Source organism: Giraffa tippelskirchi, chromosome 3 (genome assembly GCF_054371585.1).
Source record: "Giraffa tippelskirchi isolate mGirTip1 chromosome 3, T2T-mGirTip1v1.2.pri, whole genome shotgun sequence".
Taxonomy (NCBI): domain Eukaryota; kingdom Metazoa; phylum Chordata; class Mammalia; order Artiodactyla; family Giraffidae; genus Giraffa; species Giraffa tippelskirchi.
This window is the reverse complement of record NC_137277.1, coordinates 131,974,737-131,986,124: the sequence shown is the minus strand read 5'-3', so window position 1 is coordinate 131,986,124 and position 11,388 is coordinate 131,974,737.

The window sequence follows — 11,388 nt, the reverse complement described above, 5'->3', positions numbered from 1 at the left end:
GTTGACCAAAGCAAGCCACAAGCCCCACCCAGATTCCAAGGGTGAGGAAGCCAACTCCACCTCTGAGGGAGGAACTGGAAAGACACATCACATTGTGTGGAAAGGAGTGGATAAGACAACCATTTTCATAATCATTCTACCACAAACAGAAAGCACATGGAAATGACTTAAACAAGATAGACGTTTGTCTTTCTCTCATCGAAAGAAGTCCTGAGGTGGCTATCCAGAAGTGCTAGGGAAGCTCCTCAAAGCCTCTGGGGACTCCTGACTTCTCCCAGTTTCTGCTCTGCCACTTCAATATAGCTTCTACCTTTAAGGTTGCCTTCTGTTCCAAGATGGCTGTTGGAGTTCAGCCATCAATCTTTATTCCAGGCGAGAAGCAGAACAAACTGGGGTAGACAGAAGAGGCAGTATGCTAAAGAGCGTGCCTTCCAGCTGAGTGGCCCCAGCAAATCTTTTCATGTCTTCTTAGTCAACACTAGCTATAAAGGGGAACAGGAGATGTGGTCCTTGAGCTGGGAACTTGGCCACCCAGAATAAATCAGGTTTGTATCAGAAAAGAAGATATAAAGAATGAATATTGAGTATGAAACTAGCAGTGTCTGCAAAGGGAAGAGGGGTAGAGGGGAAGGGAGGAGTTAAGCCACTCCCCTTCTTGCCAGTTTAACGAAAGGCCTGTGGACTGTTTAGAGAGCAGTAAATCACTTTTTTTCTATTACTTTATTTGTGAAATTATATTATGCATACAAAAGTGTGTATTAAATGTATATGTGCTTTTTTTTTTAGTTTTTTTTAAAATACATTTATTTATTTTAGTTGGGGGCTAATTACTTTACAATATTGTAGTGGTTTTTGCCATACATTGACATGAATCAGCCATGGGTTTACATGTGTTCCCCATCCTGTACCCTCCTCCCACCTCCCTCCCCATCCCATCCCTCTGGGTCATCCCATTGCCCCAGCCCTGAGCATTTGTCTCATACATCGAACCTGGAATGGTGTTCTCTTTCACATATGGTAATATACATGTTTCAGTGCTATTCTCTCAGAACGTCCCACCCTCACCTTCTCCCTCAGAGTCCATAAGACTGTTCTATGCATCTGTGTCTCTTAAAGAAAGTAAACATCCATGTACCCAAAGAATGATCAGTTGCCACCCCACCAGTAGAGCCTATGGACTCAGGGCAGTCCTCAAATCACCCACAGAGAGGTCTCCCTCACATAGCAAGTCTCCCCACAGCACCCACCACCCCAGGCTGAGAAGCTTGGGCAGAGACCCCAGCCCTAAGCAGGGCTGCCTCATATCTGGACATCGCCTGCAGGAAGTCATAGTGGCGGTACCACGCCATGTGGGGACAAATCCTCTCTGCTCCCCACCCCCGGACCCGGGCCAGGTTCAGCTGCACCCACATCTCTTTCACAAGTCTCTCTGGCTCCAGAAAGGACCTCCAAGGACACTAAAGGGAAAAATCAGTTCAGTTCAGTGGTTCAGTCACGTCTGACTCTTTGTGACCCCATGGACTGCAGCATGTCAGGCCTCCCTGTCCATCACCAACTCCCAGAGCTTGCTCAAACTCATGTCCATTGAGTCGGTGATGCCATCCAACCATCTCATCCTCTGTCGTCCCCTTCTCCTCCTGCCTTCAATCTTTGCCAGCATCAGGGTCTTTTCCAATCAGTCAGTTTGGTCTTTTCCAAAGAGAAAAATAAACGTTGGGAAATGCTAATGTCAGAAGAAGGTAATAAAACATCTGGTGCAGATGATTCCCCTCAGATCTGGCCCAGACACACAGGCCCCCAGGGTGACTTTCTGCCTAAGAGTGATTTGCCTCCATTTAGCCAAGGGGCTAGACCCAGACCGGGGCACAGAATGGCTTGGGTACCACAGTGTCAGCGTCAGCATCCAGGCAAACTTACGGGAGTCAGAGCCAAGTGGCAGCTCCCAGAGGGTGTCTGCACCCCAGCCCAGGGAAAAGCAAAGCTTGCTCCATTTTTTTGTCCAGTGGCTATTGACCAGAGACCCAGTGGAGCCCACTTTTTCTGCCAGATTCCTATGGCCATCTCTGGGGCACAGTGCTTTTAGCTGACGCCAGACAGAGCAAGCAAGAGCCACCAAGGGCATTTTAGGGCATGAGCCCTGCTCCTGTGGAATGAATACTCTGTGTCAGTTTCCCCAGAGGTGTCAAGCAGGGGCCTCAAAGCTGTTCCAACAAGTGTGTTCCTCGTATTTGGCTCCTGAAAAGTATTTCATTTGAAAAAAAGCCTGCCAGCTATGAATACATGAATGAATGAATGTTTGACAGCCATGGGCTAGAAGATCACTGTTGATCTCCCCCACAAGTCCTTAGTAAGAGGGTGTCTGTGTGAACAAGCACCTATGCAGGGTGGGGAGTCAGAGAGGAAAAGAACCAGCCTTGCCCACTGTCCCTGGGCGAAAGATTCAAGGGTTTAATGAGGGGGGAAGACACAGCCATCAGAAATTAGCAAGTGGTTCAATAGCAGGCCCTGCCCCCGTTCCTCACTTGTCGTCGGTCCCCTCCTCCCTCCCACCAGCGCCCTGACTCGGCACCCACATTCCACCACCCATCAGCCACTCCCGTCTTCCTTCTTGCCAGCAGGCCAGTGGGGGTGGGCAGCAGCTGACTGATGCCCCAAGAGTGATGGCACCTCACTCCTTGCTGGTTATCAGTCCAGATGTGGCATGAGAAGGCTGGAACGGAGGTTTCAGGGAAGGGCTCACTTGGCTCCTTTCTCTTTCTCCTTTCTCTTCCAGAAAGAAGGGACCCCTCTCATCCTTTTCCAGCCACTGTCCTGCAGAGAAGGGAGCCCAGAGCCACTTGGAAGTCTCACTCCTGCCCAGAGGGGCTGCCAGCACATGGGGAGGCAAAGCTGAGGGAACTGTGGAGACCAGGCTCTGAGACTCCCGCAGAGCCCTGTGCTCCCAGACCTGTCATTCTGGGAGGCCCAGAGCACCCCACTGTGTAAGCCCACCAAGGGGGGGTGCGCGGCTTCTGTGCCTTGCAGCTGTAGACACCCGTCTGACATGGTCTGATGGGGTTACCATCAAAGGACCACTTTTCTGCCTGGGGGAAAAGATATTTGGGCAGAGTTTTCAAAGATGAGCATGAATTTGCCAGAAGAATAAGGCAGGAAGAACATTCCAGGTAAAGAGAACAGCATGAGGGAGAACAACACGAGGTAAAAAGCATAATTCCTTCAGGGTGGCAGGAAGTCCGGAACGATAACTGTTGACACTGAATATCACCATGAGTCGGGGCTCTTCTAAGTGATTAAGCTCATTTAATCCTCACAATGACCTATGAGGACATGCAAACCTGATCCTCATTTGAGGATTAAGGCAGCCTTATCCCCAAGAGGAAACTGAAGCACAGAGAGGGTAATTAACTTACCCACGGTCACACAGCTCAGAAGTGTCAGAGCCAGGATATCCAGTAAAGTCCCTGGCCCCAGAGTCCAGACTCTGAAGCCTCTGCTCTGAATCCTGACTGTCACATCACCTTGGGCAAGTCCTTTAACTCACCCAGCCTCTATCTCCTCAACTGTGAAATGGAGACATAAAATCCTAATCACCAGCCAGACACCTGAGTACCAGGACTTTGCAGATTTTGTGTGTGTTTATATGGCGTCCCTTGTCCTTTCTCCCTCTAAGAGGCAGTCTCGGGACTTGGGTGGGTCCCCATGTCCACAGGCCTGAGTCTGCATCCCCACTGGACCACTTTCTTCCTAAGTGGCTTTAGGCAAGTATTTTGATTTTCAGAATCTCATTTAGTGTAAGGAGAAGGAAATGGCAACCCACTCCAGTATTCTTGCCTAGAGAATCCTGAGGATGCAGGAGCCGGCTGGGCTGCTGTCCATAGGGTTGCACAGAGTCAGACACGACTGAAGTGACACAGCAGCAGCAGCAGCACTTAGTGTAAAATGGAACTAGAGAAACCGGCTGCAGGGTGGGGAGAGGCCGTGGGATTGTGCACCCCCAGGAAAGCCTGCAGTCAGAGTTCCAAAAACATCCCAGATGCTTGCGGAGGTGAGGCGCCCGGATGGGGAGCAGAGCAGGTCAGGAGCACAGACGGGAGCGGGAGCCAGCACGGAGGAGGCAGGCGGGCGGGGTCAGCCCTGTCAAATGCCGCGGAGAGGGCAACCTCGATAAGAGCCTCCAAGCGCCTGTCAGATCTGGCAATTAGGAGGTCATCAGTGACCTTGGCAGTGGCCATGGGGGCAGCTGGAGGGCAGGAGGCAGGCGCGAAGGGAGTGGAAGCTGGCAAGGCGAGAAAGGCCCTCCCACGGAGGAGATAACTAGGAACACCAAACAGAAGTGATAAGGCCTCAGCAGCAGGGCAGGCCATCCGGTTCTGAGGCACGCAGCTGGCCCCAGCCCCCGGCGGCAGAGACCCGGCCCCACCCCTTGAGGATTTCATAGCCTGGCAAAAGCAGGACGGGCACTTCCAAGGACACACAGGTTTTGTCTTTCTAGTCACTAAGGCATCACTTCAGAGCACTGGTCCTCCAGGGCTTGAGGGATCTCTTGCTCTGACTTTGTTGTCATAAATTCCTATGGACACCTGGGAAGACAGACAGGGCATGCATCCCAGACAGGTGCATGGATGGATGGATGGAATCCTAATGATAAAAGGAAACTGAACTATTTCAAAATCCCAAACTAGCACTCTTGCCTGGAAAATCCCATGGACGGAGGAGCCTGGTAGGCTGCAGTTCATGGGGTCGCTAAGAGTCGGACACGACTGAGCGACTTCACTTTCACTTTTCACTTTCATGCATTGGAGAAGGAAATGGCAACCCACTCCAGTGTTCTTGCCTGGAGAATCCCAGGGATGGGGGAGCCTGGTGGGCTGCCATCTATCGGGTCGCACAGAGTCGGACACGACTGAAGTGACTTAGCAGCAGCAGCTTATAGCAGTTTAGTAACTCCTGAAAAGAGGGTTCCACTGCATCCTACCAAAGAAAGTAACAGTAAAAGTCGCTCAATCTTGTCTGACTCCTTGCGACCCCATGGACTATACAGTCTGTGGAATTATCCAGGCCAGAATACTGAAGTGGGTTGCCTTTCCCTTCTCCAGGGGATCTTTCCAACCCAGGAATCAAACCGGGGTCTCCCGCATTGCAGGTGGATTCTTTACCAGCTGAGCCACAAGAGGAGCCCAAGAATACTGGAGTGGGTAGCCTATCCCTTTTCCAATGGATCTTCCTGACCCAGGAGTTGAATCAGGGTCTCCTGCATTGCAGGCAGATTCTTTACCAACCGAGCCATCAGGGAAGCCCTACTGGTTGCTGCTGCTAAGTCACTTCAGTTGTGTCCGACTCTGTGCGACTCCACAGACGGCAGCCCACCAGGCTCCCCCGTCCCTGGAATTCTCCAGGCAAGAACACTGGAGTGGGTTGCCATTTCCTTCTCCAATGCATGAAAGTGAAAAGTGAAAGTGAAGTCACTCAGTCATGTCCGACCCTTAGCGAACCCATGGACTGCAGCCTACCAGGCTCCCCTGTCCATAGGATTTTCCAGGCAAGAGTACTGGAGTGGGTTGCCATTTCCTTCTCCGTAGACCACACGTAAAGGTAATAGCTAGCTCTGCGGCCCCATCCCTCCCACCCAGTTATTGGATGGACAGATGGATGGGATGGATGGATGGATGGATGGGTGGATGGGTGGACAGGAAGGTGGGTACATGGGTGGGTGGGTGGACAGATGAATGGATGGATAAAGTGAATGAGTTGGTAGATGGGTGAATAAGTGAATGGGTGTGTGGATGGGTGGGTGGATGGAACACAGTTGGGTGATGTGGTTTGGGTGCAATAAGTGGCCCCAAAACATTTTGAAACAAACCAGAAATATAGTATGTTTTCCCATGAATACAGTTACTAAAAAATCATCCAGCCAGTGTTTTCCACTAATTTGACCATCACTGTTTTGGTTACAAAGTTTAAATGTTTCATCCAGTTGCAATCTGGGAATGAAACAGTACTTCTCCTTACCTCCACCTCTGTGAAAGTCGCTCAGTCGTGTCCGATTCTTTGCAACCCCATGGGCTAATACAGTCCATGGAATTCTCCAGGCCAAAATACTGGAGTGAGTAGCCTTTCCCTTCTCCAGGGGATCTTCCCAACCCAGGGATGAACCTAGGTCTTCTGCATTGCAGGCAGGTTCTTTACCAGCTGAGCCACAAGGGAAGCCCAAGAATACTGGAATGGGTAGCCTATCCCTTCTCCAGCGGATCTTCCCAATCCAGGAGTTGAATCAGGGTCTCCTGCATTGCAGGCAGATTCTTTACCAAATGAGCTATCAGGGAAGCCCTATTTCCTTCTCTTATGTCCAGGACCTTGACTTGAAATAACAGAGCAGAGTTGTCTCTTCTGCAGAGAATCTCCACAATGTGGGTCTGATTTAGAAGGAGTGGAGAGGAAGAAAATGACTTTTGCATCTTAGAGAGGGGTCACGCACTCCACCACTGCCCCCCTCCAAAGTATTCTGGTCTATTAGCTCTTGTGGAGCACCTGAAAGAGGGCCCAGAATATAATAATTGGTCAGTAAACACTGGTTTCTTTTCTGTTTGGTTGAAATCATCACACATTTCAGGGAGTGCTAACTGAGCAGTTTTTCTAGGCTTAGCGTCATCATAGGCATTCTGGGATCAACACTGATGAACCCCAGCAACGCCCCAGCCAGCCACCCGATTCTCACCACTCAGGAGAAGAGAAGACACTTCTCCTCTGAAGCCAGACTGACCTGATGCAGGCCAGGAAAGCCATTCCCTGCCCTGGACCACAACACAGCAACCCAGCAGCCAGAAGGATGGAATCCAGTGCTGGCCCTGCCCCTTATTCAGCTGTGTGACCTTAGGCAATGACTTCATGTCTCTGAGCCCCATGCCTCTCATTTGTAAAATGTGGAGAATAATAACCCCTGGGTACAAAGATGATTGAGAGGATCATGTGAAAAATAAGTGCAAAGCCATTGATTAATAATAATAAGTAAATAATAATCACCCTGTGATCATCAGTTTTACTTTTCTAAAATAATAGCAGTTCTCCCCTAGATCACTCTCAATTGTACAAATGAACTGGGTCTCACAATCACAGTGAGACAGAGCAAAGGCTCTCAACCAGATTATGTCCATGAGGAAATGCACAGATCAGAAAGGGTAAGACATTGGCTTGAGGTCACACAGACCTCAGGAAGATGCTGCCAACCCTGGTCAGGCACCTTTTCAAGACCCTTCCTGAAGCCTAGCAAGACAACTGCCCCGGGGCCAGGCCCTGCTCATCTTTGTCCTATCTTCCCCTCCCCCTTCTCCAGGCAAACATGATTTCATTCAGCCCCAATGTGTGAGAAGCTCGGGCTGATGCATAATTCATGACACCGATTTGCATTCTCTCCGCCAGGACTCCACTCTCTTCCCCCACCGCCCCCAGCCCAGCCCAGCCGCTCCTCCCAGATCAAGCATCTGTGGTTCCCAGTTGACATTTTCCAGGGGCTCTGGAAGCCCCATCCCAGAGCCGGAAATGCTTCACGAATCTCAGAGTGGTTCCTTACCCTGTGGACCTTGGCAAAACGATTTGGGCGGGGAGAGGGGGACTTCCTTGGGGAACCGTGGTTCAGGCCTCCTTCTAAAACCTGCACTTACTGCCCACGTGCCAGGTTCTAAGCCTCGTCCCCCTGCAGAAGGTCACACCCTCTCCACGCGGCCCCAAACCCCAAAGTACCAAGTTAGGTTTGCTGACCCCTGGCCATTGGCAGGGCTTGTCCCCAGGTGAGAAGATGGGTCTGCTGAAGTCCAACCAGACGCTCTCTCCATGGCCAGGCACCGGGGCTGCAAACCCCTGCACATAATTTGGCAGAGGCCTAGGAGGCTGAAGCCTTGACTCTGTGGCCTGCTCCCCCAGTCTGAGCCCTCCTGGCCTCAGTATTTCCCCAGGGCTAGGAGTTGGGGGGAACTGCAAGGCCAGACTCCCTATCGGGAGAACTGGCAACCCCCAGGGAACAGGCCCCAGACCCCCAGAGTGGACAGACAGTGGAACCCAGACATCAAGGAAGCCTACAGGAGCATAAATGGGCTGGCCACCTCAAAACAGTGCCCTAGAGTGGCTGGCTGTGGGACGGCCAATGGCCCAGGGCAGGGACAGTGTCTGAGGATGAGTCCCGCTGGTCCAAACCCTGCAACCCTGCCGTGGCTGAGTGTCCATTCCTGAAGGGCGTCCTGCGGGGCAGTGGTCCTCCAGGCCCATCCCCACTTTGCACATGAAAAATCCCTGGGCAGAGAGCTGATGCAGTCCACAACTGGGAGGCGACAGCCTGGACTTGAACACAGGTCAGTGGAGAGCCCCAAGCCCCGCCCCACCCCAAGGCCCCAAGAGAAGGAGAGGCACAGATCCACGTTCCTAGGAGGATCCCTCCCACTGCCCCGCACCAAGGCCAGCTGCTCTGTGGGGAGCGCGGGGCAGGCAGAGACATTCTTGCTGAGCCTCGGCCACCTTGTCGGTCAGCAGACACGGTGAGGTCAGTGTGGCTTCCTCAACCCTCACCTCAGGCCAGGCTTCCTGGGCCCTCTGTTGTGTCTTCAAGGGGAGAGTCTTCTCTACAGGCTATCTTGTCATCTTCCAGTCAGGGCTGGCGAAGGACCTGGAAGGGCTCTGAGAACACAGCACCATTTCCGGAGACAGCCCTGGAAAGTCCCAGGGGACCGCCCTCCTGACCCCTCAGGCCGAGGACATGACAGAGGCTGGCGTTGCACAAGGCTCGCCTGCATTCCAGATCCAATGATAATGCTCATTTTTTGGATGAGGAGGCAGAAGTCGAGAGATTGTTTCATGCCTGGAAGATTCTTGGCAGTTGGATGGGGAGTGTGGGGGTGGGGTGGGGGCAGGTGACACAGGTGAGGCTTGAAGGCCTGTTTAACTGGTCTACATGCCTGCTGGCTCTCAAGCCTTTTTATGAAACCTAGGCTCATCCCTTTTAGACTGATGTGGACACTGAGGCCAGAGAGGTTCGTGGCCTGCCGAGGGCTACACAGCATGACTAGCAGAGTCAGGTACAAGCCCAGTCTCTTGGCCTCAGGACCTGCACACTCCACCACACCCCACTGCATCACCATGTCAAGAACACCCATTTCACCCATTCTGTGGAGAGAGAGCCCCTGGTTTAGAGGGCTTCCTTCCCTTGGTGCTAATGGGTCAACTGAGGCATGGACTAGTTACCTCTTCCCCTGCAAGCTCCAAGCAAAAGGAGTCCCTAGTTCTGTGTATACCTCCTGAGTACCAGCTGTTTCCTTGGTCACCCCCACGGAATCCTCACAACATTATCATGAGAGGGGTACTCTTGTCCCCATTCTACAAATGGGAAAACTGAGGCCAGTGAAGTCATTTGCCCTTGGCCAAAATGTGAGGTGAATGGTGACCTCCAGGTCCCGATGGCTCAGACTATGACTCTGGCCTCAGGGTGGCCTGGAGATTCAAGCGGTGAACCCAGAACCCAATGGCTGGGTCAAACTCTGTCAGCTGTGTGAGCTGCCAAATTCCAGTGTGGTCATTTGTGAAATGGGTAATGACCATGTCAGTCTCATGGGATGTTATGAGACAGTGCGTGTACGGTGCTTAGAACCAGGTGGCACATGGGAGACTCTACACATGGATTCCTGCTGTTACTATGACTATTACTGGTAATAGGGATTGAACGGAGCTTTGAAAGTCTGAGGCCTTATAGCCCTGTGGTTCTCAAACCTACACAAGCATTAACATCACCTGGAGGGCTCCCCACGCCCATTGCACAAAGATCTGCTTTTATGAAAGTCCCCATGTAGGTGATGCTGCTGACCTGGGGTCTATACTTTGAGAATCACAGTGCACTGTGCAGAGCTTGAAATTTAAAAAATTCACACACAGCCCCATTGGCAGGAGTAATAAAACATGGGCTCTAGGGCTCAGAGGGGATGGCTTTGGGGAGCTCCCTGTGGGCCCCGAAGCAGGAGGATACAATTAAGTCCATACGATTTCCTAATTGCTGTGCTCTAATAATTGTGTGTTAACTGTTGCGGGTTATCTCTCTGGAATGTAATTGTCCCCAGGCCCCAGTTGTTGGCTGGAGTGATGCCAGGTGCCTCTTCTGGGGTGGAAGTCACTCGGGCAGAATCCTGGGTTGGGAGTGTCCCAACCCTTCCCAAGCCAGGCACACAAGTCAACAATTCAATGTAGCTTCTCCTTCAAGGAAGAGCCTGCCTCAGCCAGCTGCTTTTCCAGGACTCACTGAAGCCTCCGGTCAACTGGGAGATGTGTGCCATCTCCAGGGACAGCACCCAAGGGTCAGAGAGGCCCAGTGATTTACCTGAGGACACAGCTAATAAGCGACCAGCGTAGACCAACCCCATAGGGCTTTGGGCAGCTCCCTGGTCATCCTCCGGATCTCAGTTCAAGTTCACTTCTCAGCAGCCCCGCCCCCGGCTCCTAGAACCAGAATGGAAGCTGTCTCTCATTCTCAGGGACCTGCTGACACGGCCAGGCCCTAGGTGCTGGAGGCACGTCCCCGGAGTCTGCCCTCACAGATGGCTGGGGGCCAGCTCTCATTCCTGGCTCCCTGCTTCTGCCTCAGGTGGCCCCAGGACGGGACCAGCACAGTGTCTGGCCTGGGTTCTGCATGGATGTCTGTGCTTGTCAAGCACTTTGTCTTAGGGCAGCAGCACCAGGATGTCTTGCCCTCTAAAACTGAAGTTCTGCCCATCTTGCCTTCCACACCTGTGAAGTCATGACTTCATCCACCTGATGGCACCCTGAGGCCCTAGGGGATAACACAGAGGAGACTTGTAACGCACTCAGCTGTCCCGATTTGAACTGAACTGAGGAGTTTCTCTGGAGGCGCTGGTTGGGGGAGGGCAGGACTTTCAGGACTAAACCTGAGATCGTCCTAGGCAAAAAGAGGCTGTTGGTCAACCTCTATGACAAGCACTTGACACGTGTTTCAGCTTTTAAGGCTGAGGACTAGAGACAAAGAGATTCACCCCTAAGACTGCCCAGCAAGTCAAGAGTGAAATTGGCTGATGCCCCAATAGTCTTCCCTGCCTCCTGGGTTTGTTCACCTGCCAGGTGCTCCTGACACCTGTTCCTGTGCCTGTAGCTGAGGATCTGTGCGTGGCTGGGGTGGGGGTGTGGGGGGCTCACCAGGCAGAGAGAGCCCTGCAGGGGCTGTTGAACAAGCAGGTGGAGCTGGGCGGGCTACCCCTCTCCCTGCCTCGCTGCCTCACCTGTCCTTCTCCTTGAAGCGTTTTCCTCTAACAAACACAGTCAAGTTCAAAACAAACATTACTGTTAAACCCAGCTGCCAGCCACGGGAGCAAACCAGGGTGCGACGGGAAGGCAGAAGGAATG